At 46.4% G+C, this 14,595-nt stretch overlaps 1 protein-coding gene, 1 non-coding gene and 1 pseudogene across 2 annotated transcripts in view; 2 read left to right on the top strand and 1 right to left on the bottom strand.

Moving 5' to 3' along the window:
* The window catches only part of LOC115463701, a 750,344-nt pseudogene that overhangs the window by 473,080 nt on the left and 262,669 nt on the right, over window positions 1-14,595 (top strand).
* The window catches only part of LOC115463714 (zinc finger protein 398-like), a 338,371-nt gene that overhangs the window by 82,741 nt on the left and 241,035 nt on the right, over window positions 1-14,595 (top strand). The window lies entirely within an intron of this gene.
* LOC115463865 lies at window positions 1,417-1,606 on the bottom strand. The gene has a single exon (XR_003941146.1). It is a non-coding gene; the product is annotated as a U2 spliceosomal RNA (small nuclear RNA).

The following is a 14,595-nucleotide window of genomic DNA, read 5'->3' as shown; positions in this document are numbered from 1 at the left end:
GCCACCACAATTTGAACATTGCTTATCCCCACGTTTTGGGGAATGCACATTTACTGTTTTCCCTGCCAACTATGAGTTCTTTGTAGAAATTAGTCCGCGGACATTATGTATTTCCACTGCTAATTTCACAACTTTGTCAAATAATACCTTCCTGACCGATCTGTCAGGAGTCAGTTCCTGTTTTACTAGTATATCAGTATTTTGGTGGAAAGGACAAAAGTATGTATTATATCCGGATTTATTTAATTCCGCTTTCATACAGTACAATTATACCTTCTTTACGGAGCCAATTTTAGCTGTAAATTATAGTAAGTTGACCCACATGTTGCATATATCCTCTCTTATTAATGAGTATATTCAAGGTGTGAATCACACCTTAAGAGTCATGCAAGTAGATGCTCAATTTGACAATCACACTGTTCGTATAGTGGCGGAAAATATTCGAAGTAAATTACATCATAATTGGTGGGATCCATTATTGGGACATTCTCCTAGTGCAGATGCTTTCCTAAAATGGATCACTCATCCTTTACTTGTAGTACTATTAGTTAGCATCCTGCTAGTGATTTGGAATTGTATTTTGACTTGTAAAATTTGGAAACGACCTACGGTGGTCCATAATACTATGTATACTTCTGTCTCCTCATAAGCAGAGAATATCAAGGGGTGGAATGTAATACATGGGATTGAAGGTCAGCTGGGGATGGAATGAGTGGAATGTTTTGGCTGTAATTATGTGTTGATATTCTCTGTTATGGGAAACAGGCTAGTTGTTTAAGGGATGCCAGCACCTTTGGGAAAGGCACCTTCAACCTGTGCAGGTCTGGGGGAGTTATTCTCTGTTATGGTGGTTGTTTAAGGGATGCCAGCACCTCTGGGAAAGGCACCTTCAACCTGTGCAGGTCTGGGGGAGTTATTCTCTGTTATGGTGGCTGTTTAAGGGATGCCAGCACATCTGGGAAAGGCACCTTCAACCTGTGCAAGTCTGGGGGAGTTATTCTCTGTTATGGGAAACAGGCTGGTTGTTTAAGGGATGCCAGCTTGTGCAAGTCTGGGAAAGGCACCTCTGTTTCACACTATAAAAGAGGCGAGAGCACCGGACTTGCTTTAGAAGCCTGCCTGAACGTAAGGGACGCCTGGTTCAGTGATGGTCCCTGCAATCTCTGAGGAAGAGCTAGTGCTTCCCTGGTGGTCTTCCCAGATGCTGACTGAATTGCGGGTGCTGTAAGTATCTTGGTGTATGTGTTCACATATGTATCACCAATAAAAGCGATATACCGCATATTGTGTCTGGTGGCTTTTGTGTTGTCATAAGCACAGCGCCCCCTAGTGTTACAGTACTCTTCTGTGGCTCAGGGGCGTAGCCACAATATTTTGCGTGGCCCTCACAGGCAAACTTTTCTGATCTTCCGTATACGGAAGCGCACCGTGCCTAGAAGTACTGCAATACCAGGTCGATGCACGGAGCGGACGAAGCAAGCTCCGGTTCCGTCTCCCTGTCCCAAAAATCCATTTAATATAAGGTCCCCAGATAAGGGACGTATCAGATATTAAACTGATAAGAACAGATACTTTACTTTTTCAAAATGTTTATTCAGAAAGTTAGAACATAATCATTTTCAATCTGAGCAAATACGAAATGCAAAATGATGTCAACAACAAAGCGATTCCATCAGCACTAACCCTTTTACATGTTCAAGAGCTAGATCCACGCAATCAACAAGATACTTTGAGCAAATACAACCAATTAAATTAAAATAGTAAATATACCCAAGCCTCCCCTGGTGAACCTATTCAGCAAGGGGGAATCCAAGAGCCACTTTGGAGAATACTCCACAATTAACCTCTGGAATGTAGAGATAATAAGTTCCAGTGCCTAGCTGAAAATGCATCAGGCAAGGAGGATTGTCCTCCTTCCTTTATCTCATATGTCAGCATGAGCTTCTTTCCAAGCTGACAAATCAAGTCTGTATCCAATGTGTTTGACCTCCACAGCCGCAAACATGGAGCTCTCCTCAGGGCATCTTTCAAACTGTTAATGCCAATCCACAGGCGTGCACATGAAGTCTTTAAGGCCAGCTGTCTATGCATGACTCCCTCTTCTACCAACCGGACATCAGGATTTATAGCTTGTATCTAAACAACATATCGCTACCAAACAGCCTGTGCCACCCTGCAGCGCCAGAAGACATGAGCAGGTGACTCTTCCCCAACACAGCCCTCCCAGGCACAAGCAGCGGTAGGTGCCAGCCTTCTCTTGATGCAAGAAACTTCTGGTAGGAATACAACCATGAACTGCTCCCCAAGCAAGATCTTTCTGATCATTCAAGAGATATTTGGCATTAACCATCTTCCACACTGCTTTGCATCCTTCTGTGCTCAATTTCCCAACAGGGGACATTCCTGTTTTGCCTGTCAAAAGGGCTTTCTCTATCCTCCTTGCTGAGAGGTCATCCAACACCATACCCCGTAATGCAAATTTATTAACACAATCTTTTACCACTTTGTAAACATATGGACAAGATTCAGCGTGAGGAACAGTATGCTGGATCCCCAAACCCCAGCCCTTACATACAAACAATTGCAAATACAACTGGGCAAAATAAGACCATAACCACAACTCTCTATGCCCCTCCACCACTGCCTTAAGAAACACACACAAAGACGCACTTAATAACTTCACTTCCAAATCAGGCACCTTCTTTCCACCACACTCAATTGGGTAGCGCATGACCTCCTGCTTGAGCCGATCCATCTTCCCGCCCCAAATAAAACAGAACATACTTTTCAAAGTCCTCAGCACAAAGGTACCAATAGGAAACAAAGGGGCAACATGCAACATCAATGGCAATAGCTCATTTTTAACAATTTGGACACACCCTGACAAAGTCAAACTCCGTGTTTTCCACTGAAGTATTGTACTCTACATCTTCCCCAACATCTGTTGTCAGTTGCGACTGGTCATATATTTTCCCAAAATAGAGACCCAAAATCATAATCTCCTCCAGAACTGTCCTTAACCCCCAATCTATCTCACAGCCTATCCAATTGAGATACAAACACTCACTCTTACTAAGTTAATCTTTGAAGAGGAATTTGCAGCGAACCTCACACAATGCCAGCCCATTCACTTCATAGAATCATTATCCCTACAAAAAATCGTCACATCATCCATATAGAGAACCAAGCGTACTTCTATGCCCCCGCTATATGGGCCTCATTCCTAATTGCTCTAGCAAAGGGTTCAATTGCCAGCACGTAAAGAAGAGGAGAGATAGGACAGCCCTGCCTCACTCCTGATTATATGCTAAATTCTGCAGTCAAAAAGCCATTCACCAATACCTTACTAACACTATAATTGAACGGGGCCCTCACCCATCCAATAAATCTAAATCCCAATCCCATCTTTCCCATAACAGCCCACAAAAATGTCCTGTTCACCCTATCGTATGCTTTCTCTTGATCCAAGGAAACCACACACACCGGCTGGTTCCACTCCTCATAGTATAAAGTTACATCCCTCACCAAAGCTTGGTCATCTGCATCCTGGGATGCCACAGGTCTGAACTGGACCAACCACCTTCCCTATCACTTCTTGGAAACAGAAAAATAGTGCCTTAGCAAAAGAGTAATTGGATACCAATTTTTAACCTGGCACCTGTCACCTTTCTTTTTAATCAACACAATCAACCCCTTTTCTTAGTGAGGCCGGCAATGCTCCTTTGTCCAAACTCTCAACATGGCCAAAAAATCCACCTGAAGAAGAGGCCAAAACTCCCTGTAGAACTCAATGAGTAAGCCATCCTCCCCTGGGACCTTCCCCACTCTCATGGATTTAGCTGCTCTTTCCACCTCCTCCTCCTCCAATTCCCTCCCCAAGGCCATATTTTCCTCTTTCGACACCTCCCCTTGCAAGTGATTAAAATATTCCAAGGTGATGTCCTAATCACACGATCGGGAGGCATACAACTCTGTGTATTACTGCAACACTATTTCCTTGATCTTTCTGTATCCCTCTGTTCAATGTCATTCTCATCCACCATACTAGTCAAGATGGACGTCTGTGCCCTCACTTTGTGGAAAAAGAACCTTGAATAGCGCTCTGTGCTCGGGCCCAAAACATGACAGACTGCATCCTCTTCCGGTACCATTCACTTAACTTATGTTTGACCTAAATTATATCCCGCTGTACCTCAAAGCCAAACCCTGCCAAAACATATAAATTCTGCAGAGTGGCCCCCAACGTTTCAGCCACTCTCTTATCCCTCCTTGCCTTAGCCCTTCCCTTCCACACAAAAAAGTCCCTTGTTCTAATCTTGATTCTCCCACCATTCACCCAGGGAAGGAAATAAATCTTTTAAAGAGCTCCAATCATGAAACTTCCTCACATACTCTGCCTTAACAGTGTCATCATTCAATAAACTAACATTTAATTTCCACCACCCCTTCCCAATGGTTACTGTCCCTGGGAGATTTAAGCTTTCGTTAACTGATGATCTGAAAAAAAACACAGGTAATAGCTCAGCTTTCTCAAGGGCAACTGATAGTTGTCAGCTATCGGCACAAACACATAATCAATTCTAGAACCAACCCTCTTCCCCTCACTAAACCAAATGAACCCAGGAGCAGTGGGGTGAAGACACTTAAAAACATCAAGTAGACCTGCATCCACCGTTAAATCCCTCAGGATATGAGAACTCCCATCCAGCCCCCCCCCCCCCCCCCGTCCCGATAGCTTCCAATAACCTATCCTCTTTGGCCAATACTGCATTAAAATCCCCTGCTAACACCACCACCCTGTGTGTTAGCAATAAAGGTTCCAATCTCTCAAACACCTGGACTCCGCTCTCTTAGCTCTGTTGGAGCATACACATTAATTAGCCTAATATCCCTCTCCCTCCAGGACCCATCCACACACATAACCCTCCCTTTCACACACTCAAAGACAGGATTCACTTGAAAGTCTGTATTCCCCCCCCCCCCCCAAATCCCCACCCCTGATCGTTTATTACTGTTTTCCCCAGACCACACCGACCACCTAACATCCCATCTGTTTTCCATCTCCTGGTGCTGAACAGCGTCCAGGATTCCACATTCCTGCAAAAAGAAAATGTCACAACCAACACTTTTCAAATATAGCATTACAGCTCCACACTTCCCCTTATCTTTTATACTCCAAACATTAATGGAGCACAAAAGAAACATTAGAAACAAGAAGAGAAAAGGCTGCACCACAAGCCCAGACCACTCTGCAGCTGTTATCATTTCTTCTTTTTAACTCTCTCTCTTCCTTCCTTCTTCATCCCAGTAGCATCCTGAAATTGGACCACCAGCTCAGGCTCCAAATAAGCCCCTCCCCTGGCCCCAATGTCACTATCCTGAGAATCAAGCTCCTCCTCTTTCCTCTTATGGCACTCTGCAACACCCATCGAACGTTCACCAGAATCCTCCGAGGTCTCTTCCCCATCAGTGCTCCCCATGCTCCACTCGGTGGACACGTCCAACAGCTCTTGGAAGGGATCAACAATATCCCCTTGAAGCACTTCTCCCTCAGATGTCCATGGACTGCCTATCCTCTGGAGCAACCTCACCCTGAGGATACTCAGGCAAGATACTATCACATGCCTTCTGCTGTACTCCATCTTCAACTGATAGAATAACCTGGCCAGCCTCCTCCAGTGTTATGAGGACAGCCGGCTCAACCTCAGACACCAGAGAAGCAGTAGCCCTGCTCGCCTTTTTGACTATCTTGGGAGTCTCTGTTGCTGTCTCAAGTCACTCCACAGTTACCTCAGATCTCTCCTTGGCCTTTTCGGCAGCTACATGTGCACTCCTCTGCCTCACATCAAAATCCCTAGAAGGCCTCTGACTGGGTCCCCCTTTACTCCGATTGGCATAGGAATAAGGACAGACTTATACGATCTGTGCCCTGAAAATGACAGATACAAATCAAGGTAAGGTATACACAAAAAGTAGCACATATGAGTTTATCTTGTTGGGCAGACTGGATGGACCATGCAGGTCTTTTTCTGCCATCATCTACTATGTTACTATGTTATTTAAAAACATGTCCATTTTCACCACAAAGATTGCACAACTTGGAGATGACACAGGTAAAGGCAGTATGCGACAGGATTGTGAAAATTTAGAGAAGGACCTTACAAGACTGGAAGACTGGGTGGCTAAATAGCAGTTGACGTTTAATGTGAGCAAGCGCAGGGTGATGCATGTGGGAAAAAGAACCTGAATTATAGCTACGTCATGCAAGGTTCCACGTTAGGAGTTACGGACCAAGAAAGGGATTTGGGTGTAGTCGTCGACAATACACTGAAACCTTCTGCTCAGTGTGCTGCTGCGGCTAGGAAAGCAAATAGAATGTTGGGTATTATTAGGAAAGGTATGGAAAACAGGTGTGAGGATGTTATAATGCCGTTGTATTGCTCCATGGTGAGACCGCATCTTGAGTATTGTGTTCAATTCTGGTCGCCGCATTACAAGAAAGATATAGTAGAATTGGAAAAGGTGCAGCGAAGGACGACTAAAATGATAGCGAGGATGGGACGACTTCCCTATGAAGAAAGACTAAGGAGGTTAGGGCTTTTCAGCTTGGAGAAGAGACGGCTGAGGGGAGACATGATAGAGGTATCTACTATAATAAAAGGCACCGTCAATGTTCTGAAGCTGACTCCGTGGCTTCAAGTAAGGGTTCGTAAGGATCGTTAGGTTCGTCGCTCTGTCACCATCTCGCTCGGCCCCACCCTCGCACCTCTGATAGGTCCGCCGCCCTCGACGTCATCACATTTCGACATCGAAGGCAGCGGACCTATCAGAGGCACGAGGGCGGGGCCGACAGAGATGGTTAAAGAGCGACAAACCTGACGAAAATTACGAACCCTTCACTTGAAGCCACGGTCAGTTTCAGAACGTTGCAGGTGGGTGGCTGGAGGGGAGGGGAGAGGACGGAAAGAAAGGGGGCAACTACCCTGGAACTGGGAGGGAGGGAGAGAGGGGGGCAACGATCCTGGAACTGGGTACGAGGGTGGGCGGCCCCTGCAACTTGAAGGGTGGGCGGCCGGATCCTGGAACTTGGAGGGTGCCAGGTGCACCCAGAAACTGGGATGGAAGGAGGGATGGGGGGTGACCCTGAAACTGGGAGGGAGGGGGAGAGACCCAGAAAATGGGAGGGAGGGGGAGAAGACCCTAGAACTGAGCGGGTGGGAGGGAGGGAGGGAAAGCGGACCCTGGAACTTGGAGGGGGTCCGGACCCTGAAACTGGGAGGGAGGGAGCGCAGGCGGACCCTGAAACTGGGTGGGAGGGGGCCCCTGGCACACACTCTCATTCTCACACACACACACACACACTCTCACACACAGTCTCACTCTCTCTGTCACACACACTCACACATTCACTCTTTCTGTATCACACACTCACGCTCACACACACTCTGTAAAACACACATACTCTGAGGAAAACCTTGCTAGCGCCCATTTCATTTCTGTCAGAAACGGGCCTTTTTTCCTAGTGTAAAATAATGAGTGGAGTGGAACAGGTGGATGTGAAGTGTCTGTTCACGCTTTCCAAAAATACTAGGACTAGGGGGCATATGATGAAACTACAGTGTAGTAAATTTAAAACAAATCGGAGAAAATCCTTCTTCACCCAATGCATAATTAAACTCTGGAATTTGTTGCCGGAGAACATGGTGAAGGCGGTTAGCTTGGCAGAGTTTAAAAAGGGGTTAGACAGTTTCCTAAAGGACAAGTCCATAAACCACTACTAAATGAACTTGGGAAAAATACACAATTCCAGGAATAACATGTATAGAATGTCTGTACGTTTGGGAAGCTTGCCAGGTGCCCTTGGCCTGGATTGGCCACTGTCATGGACAGGATGCTGGGCTCGATGGACCCTTGGTCTTTTCCCAGTGTGGCATTACTTATGTACACTGCCACAACTGCTACAATACTCTTGATCACAATCTCTAGCAAAATGTCCATCACCTCCATATCTTCTACAATTTTTTGGCTGGCCCACATAGAAGACGCTTCCCTGACATGCCCCAATCTGTATATGGCTTGGGACATGGACCCAGTCCTTTGCAGCAGAATCATACCGCAATATGACTTGAAATTTCATAGCTCCACTCTTCACATCGTATTGATCACAAACTTCACAGCCATGACTAACTTCGTAGTACTGCTTCAACCATGTAAAGACATCCTCATACCTCACAAGTTCACTGTACATAGGGACAGTCACTACATGCCTCTCAGGTTGAGTGAGGGGAGTAAAAACAAAATTACGAAGCGCAGTACTATCTTATCTTCCATGTTGGTAACAAACTGCTCCAAATCTTGAAAAGTAGTAAAAGCCACTTTTAATTTCTTGCCACCAGGAAAAGCGAACAAAATCTAGCTCTCTTGGTGTCAGGTTTTCAAGGCAGAAACTAGGTTCGTGAGCCCTTGGGCCACTGCTGAGGAGCGGCAGTGGCAGGCAAAACCACCCCACACCAGAGACAAGGTAGAACTCTGACAGAAACAGCTAGACTTCACCTGAACTTGACTGCCCTTCCCCAGGAGTTGAGCCCCTGGGGGCAGGCGGCCGGCAGGACTTACTGGACAGGGCAGGAACTGGATACCAACTAGGCTGAACAGGGACTAAGGGTCACAGGGGAAAAGAATATACATGGGCAGAAAGGCAGGAAACTGGGCTAGGACTCACAGACAGACCAGGACAGGAATTAAAAGCTGCCAAGCAGCCACTGAAACAGGGTACAAATACTGACAGACAAGAGTCAGGACTGAAAGCTGCAGAGCAGCCGCTAAGTAAGAACACAGACAGAAAAGAGTCAGGACTGAAAGCTGCCACGCAGCCACTAAGAGAGAGACACAGACAAACAGAAACTAGACCAGGAATACAGACCAGAAACAAGACTAAGAAATAAGCAACAAACCTAAGCTAAACTACACACAGACTACTAGAACTGGACAAGAACCTCAAACAAGAAACCAGACTAGGCAGAAGTGCAACAAAGCACCCACAAACCAGGGACCTTAGATGATGCAAAGGCAAACACAGACGTTTCCAGGTGGTTAATAAAGCCCATTAGCAACTGAAGTTCAACTGCAGGAATCACAAGGCAGCTACTGGTGCTGCTCAGGCACAAACAAGAAAAGCAAGTCTGGCAGCCCCGAAGATCCAGACCGGACTGGGCTGAAATCTGGAACAGGTGACAGTTCATAGCAGCCACTGGTTCTGGCCACCAGAAGGCGAAGTGAGCACAGACAAGGAAACAGTCACCATCGTGACACTCAGACCAGGACAGGAATTGAAAGCTGCCAAGCAGCCACTGAAACAGGGTACAAATACTGACAGACAAGAGTCAGGACTGAAAGCTGCAGAGCAGCCACTAAGTAAGAACACAGACAGAAAAGAGTCAGGACTGAAAGCTGCCACGCAGCCACTAAGAGAGAGAGACAGACAAACAAAAACTAGACCAGGAATACAGACCAGAAACAAGACTAAGAAATAAGCAACAAACCTAAGCTAAACTACACACAGACTACTAGAACCGGACAAGAACCTCAAACAAGAAACCAGACTAGGCAGAAGTACAACAAAGCACCCACAAACTAGGGACCTTAGACAGTGCAAAGGCAAACACAGACGTTTCCAGGTGGTTAATAAAGCCCATTAGCAACTAAAGTTCAACTGCAGGAATCACAAGGCAGCTACTGGTGCTGCTCAGGCACAAACAAGAAAAGCAAGTCTGGCAGCCCCGAAGATCCAGACTGGACTGGGCTGAAATCTGGAACGGGTGACAGTTCATAGCAGCCACTGGTTCTGGCCACCAGAAGGCGAAGTGAGCACAGACAAGGAAACAGTCACCATCGTGACACTCAGACCAAATCCCAATTCTTTCTTCAAAATCAGGCGACTAAACTGCAACCATTCCATTGTAAAGTGTCCTCTGGCTTCAAAACCCACTGCATTCCGGTGCATTCATAAGGCTGCCATCTTCTGGGCACCTCCCTGAAAGAAGACCCCAAAGCACCTGCGACAACAATGTCACCGCCAACACCTAGTACGTAAGTACATAAGTATTGCCATACTGAGAAGGTCCATCGAGCCCAGCATCCTGTTTCCAACAGTGGTCAATCCAGGTCACAAATACCTGGCAAGATCCCAAAAAAGTACAAAACATTTTATACTACTTATCCCAGAAATAGTGGATTTTCCACAATCCATTTAATAACGGTCTATGGACTTTTCCTTTAGGAAGCCGTCCAAACCTTTTTAAAACTCTGCTAAGCTAACCGCCTTTACCACATTCTCTGGCAACAAATTCCAGAGTTTAATTACACGTTGAGTGAAGAAAAGTTTTCTCCGATTTGTTTTAAATTTACTACATTGTAGCTTCATCGCATGCCTCCTAGTCCTAGTATTTTTGGAAAGCGTGAACAGACACTTCACATCTACCCATTCAACTCCACTCATTATTTTGTAGACCTCTATCATATCTCCCCTCAGCCGCCTTTTCTCCAAGCTGAAGAGCCCTAGCCGCTTTAGCCTTTCCTCATAGAGAAGTCGTCCCATCCCCTTTATCGTTTTCGTCGCCCTTCTCTGCACCTTTTTTAATTCCACTATATATTTTTTGAGATGTGGTGACCAGAATTGAATACCTTACACCTTAATGACAAGAAAATGCTTACTATGGGTTAGGCCAAAGCCAGCATTCCTCCTCATGAGTCACCTGATCTTGGTCAAAAGGCTGAGAACCTGTGCTGTTGCTCAGCCGCACTTACACAGTACACTGCCTCTCACAAAGAGATCTGCATCTTCTCAGTCAATTCTGAACAAGCCATAGCTTCAGCAGCCTACTTAAATGCTACAGTTGGGCTATCTTATGTGGGATTCAGCTTTGGTAAAGCCAAGTTAACCCCACAACCCAATCATACCTTTCCATGCTTAGAATTGTGTGGAGTGTGCTGGCTGTTGAGACAGCAGAAATGATACTAAGTGAAAAGGACATTCAAACAAAGTCAATTTTTACATTGATAGTAAAGTCATCCTGGGCTACATCTACAACCAAATCAGGAGATTTTACATCAGCAACAGAGTTGAGCATGTACAGAAGTCAACATGATCAGAACAGTGCCAACTAACCAGGGGCGTAGTCACACAGCAGATTTTGGGTAGGCCGAAGCAAGAAGTGGGTGGGCACCAAATGTTCTCTCCCCAACCCCCACATCAAAAAAATATCTCAGCTGGTGGGAAAATGCTTCTCTCCAGTCTCCACGTTGGTAGTCTGCAGCAGGCATGCGCTGAAAACTGAGCATGCGAAGGTGCCAGTATTGTGGAGAGCAGTATTTTCATTACCATGTGCTACTATTGGATGGGCCTGAGCCCTAAGTGGGTGGGCCACGGCCCACCTGTGGCTACGCCACTGCAACTAACCAAAACCAGCAGACTGTGCCACCAGAGCAGTGCCAGTAGACATGGAAACCATGTGGTTATCAGGACCAGATTTCCTTTTAAAACCTGACCACACATCCCCAGCTATGGAGAACTCCTTTGAGTGTATGACACAGAGATCCGTTCAGAGATGACCATTATTACCATCAACACTGTGTTTTCAATTCATCAACCAGCTGATGAAAGATCAGACGTCTATCATCAAAGTGCCATCAGAGATGCAGAACTGCAGATCATCAGTGACAACTTGACACTACCTGGAATCTTCGACACCAGAATTCCATGGAAGACAGCAAACATGTTCAGCAGAGCCCTTACTGGCATACACCACGAAGAGACTTGATTGGACCCATTGTCTACTCCAGAAACTCAGACTTTATTTCTCCTTTATGTTGTTTATATTTTCTGTCTCTCGTTTCAGCTCCTGTGAGACTGTAAGATAGAAGTCACCAAAGAGAACTCAAGACAAGCAAAGGAGATGTCAACCTTCAAGATCCAACTTTATTAATGGACTTTGCATGCTTATAATGTTGATAGTTTGGTAAGTTAAATAGTGGTATCTACCAATACCAGATGGAGAGTGTCTACCCCCATTTGCATGGAGGCAGGCCGTTTGTTGTTTATGTTAATATGCTAAGCAGTCTTTAACAGATTACAATGCCTGTATCTTTACAATGGATAAGACTACAAATCCTTGTACTCCTGTAGTTTTCTGTGGCAGATCCCGGTTTCTTAGAAAACTCTTTCTATTGTCTTGCCTTGTTCTCTAAACATGCTGGGTTAGTAGCCCCCTTTTTCCCTCTCCATCGATCTGTAGGGCTAGTCTGCAGCATGCTTCTCCTGTGATCTAACTGCTAATTTGTGTCTATTACATGAGCCCTACAAGCTTTTGTAACTCCATCAAGATTTCAGCAGTGTAAAAGTATAACCAGCATTACTATCAGCACAGTGCTGAATTCTTTCCAGCTCTCATGAATGGAGAGCTGGTTAATAACAGACTCCTAGTTTGCAAGGCAAAAATTCTTGTGCAGCACATCTAATCTCTAATTTATATTTTTCTTTGTTTGACTACTGCATTAAAGATGATTTTGGTTCAAGAGTTCAGAGTCTTCTCATAGTGATGGTCTATACCAGTGATGGCGAACCTTTCAGAGACCGAGTGCCCAAACAGCAACCCAAAATCTAATTATTTATTGCAGGTGCCGGTACTCATTATGGGCGGGGTCACCACATGACTCCACCCCTATGATAGCCACATCCCTTACACCAGCCATGGCGCATATAAACAGACATCATTGAAACTATTATACTAGTATAGGAGAAGAAAATAACATGATTTTTTTCATTATAAATCATTTCTGTAAGCTGTTACAGCTCCAGTATACCCAGTGCAAAATAAGACAGCAGATGTAAATTCTCAAAATGGACATATTCCAAACACTAAAATGAAAATAAAATGATTTTTTTCTACCTTTGTTGTCTGGTTCTGCTGCTCTCTATCTGTTCTCTTAACTCCATTTCCAGGGCTTCCTTTCCATTTATTTCTTTACTTTCCTCCTTTCTTCTTCATTTCTTGCCCTCTATCCATTTCCAGCAACCCACCTCTCCCCTCCAGCCACCCATGTCCAGCCACCCTCCTCTCCCCCCTGCCCTCCCAGCACCAGGCCTCCCTCCCTCCCACCCAGCACCAAGCATCAGACCTCCCACCCAGCATCCAGCATCAGGCCTCCCTCCCGGCATCCCTAGCACCCAGCATCAGGCATCCCTCCCTCCCTCCCATCCAGCATCAGGCCTCCCTTCCTCCCTCCGAGCACCAGGGCCCCCCCTCCTCCGAAATTTAAAAGGCATACCTGGTCGGGGTTAAGGCGGCAGCGGCAGCGAAAAGTGTGTTGTTTGCTCGGCGCGCCTGCGGCCTTCCCTTCTGTCTCTCAAGCTCTGGTCCCGCCCACCAGAGCTTGAGAGACAGATGGGAAGGCCGAAGGCGTGCCGAGCAAACAACACACTTTTCGCTGCCGCTGCCAACGCCACCTTAACCCCGACCAGGTATGCCTTTTAAATTTCGGAGGGAGGGGGGCCCTGGTGCTCGGTGGGAGGGAGGGCGGGCGGGCGGGCAGCCTGGTGCTCGGTGGGAGGGAGGGCGGACGGACCAGCAATGGCGCATGGACGGACCAGTGATGGCGCGTGTGCCAACAGAGAGAGCTCTGCGTGCCCTCTCTGGCACGCGTGTCATAGGTTCGCCATCACTGGTCTATACTCTGGTTTAAACTGCATGCCAAACACCCTGGTGAGAGAGAAGAACAGTTTTGTGTTGAATTCTAACAAGTTATAGGACACATTTTATGTTTTGTTTGTGTTCTGCCCCCATTTACATGCGTGAATATTATGTTTATACTAGTAAAAAAGAACGTTTCTGACACAAATGAAACGGGCGCTAGCAAGGTTTTCCTCGGAGTGTATATGTTTAAGAGAGTGTATGTGAGAGTGACTGTGTGAGAGAGAGAGAGTGAATGTGCGAGTGTGTGTGTGTGACAAGAGAGAGTCAGTCTGTGTGCGAGTGTCTGTGAGAGAGTGTGTGTGTGAGAGAGAGAGTGTGTGTGCAAGTGCGTATGTGAGACACAGTGAGTGTGAGAGAGTGTGTTTCACACAGACACAGTGTGTGTGAGACACAGACTCTCTGTGAGACCAAGTTTATGAGACCAAGAGAGTGTGTGACTGTGTGACACATAGAGAGTGAATGTGATACAGTGTGAGACATAGAGTGTGTGAGAGTGAGAGAGAGAAAGACACTGACTGTGAGAGAGAATGTGTTTGTGTGTGTGACAGAGATACCTCCCCCCTCTCTGGTGTCAGGCCCCCCCTCTCTCCCTCCCTCTCTCTCGTGTCAGCCCCCCCTCCCTCTCTCTCTGGTGTCAGCCCCCCCCCCCCCCACCTCTCTCTCTGGTGTCAGCCCCCCCCCCCTCTCTCTGGTGTCAGCCCCCCCCTCCTTCCCTCTATCATTCTGCATCTTCTGTGGTTTTGGGGGAGGGGAGGGGTGTGTGTGAAAGATAATTTGTGTCACGGAGCTACATTGTGTGTGTCTGTGTCACAGAGTCTGTGTGTGTGTGTGTGTGTGTGTCATA

This window comes from Microcaecilia unicolor, chromosome 2 (assembly GCF_901765095.1).
Source record: "Microcaecilia unicolor chromosome 2, aMicUni1.1, whole genome shotgun sequence".
Lineage (NCBI taxonomy): Eukaryota > Metazoa > Chordata > Amphibia > Gymnophiona > Siphonopidae > Microcaecilia > Microcaecilia unicolor.
Note: the sequence above shows the minus strand (reverse complement) of the source record. Positions and strands in the feature narration are given on the sequence as shown.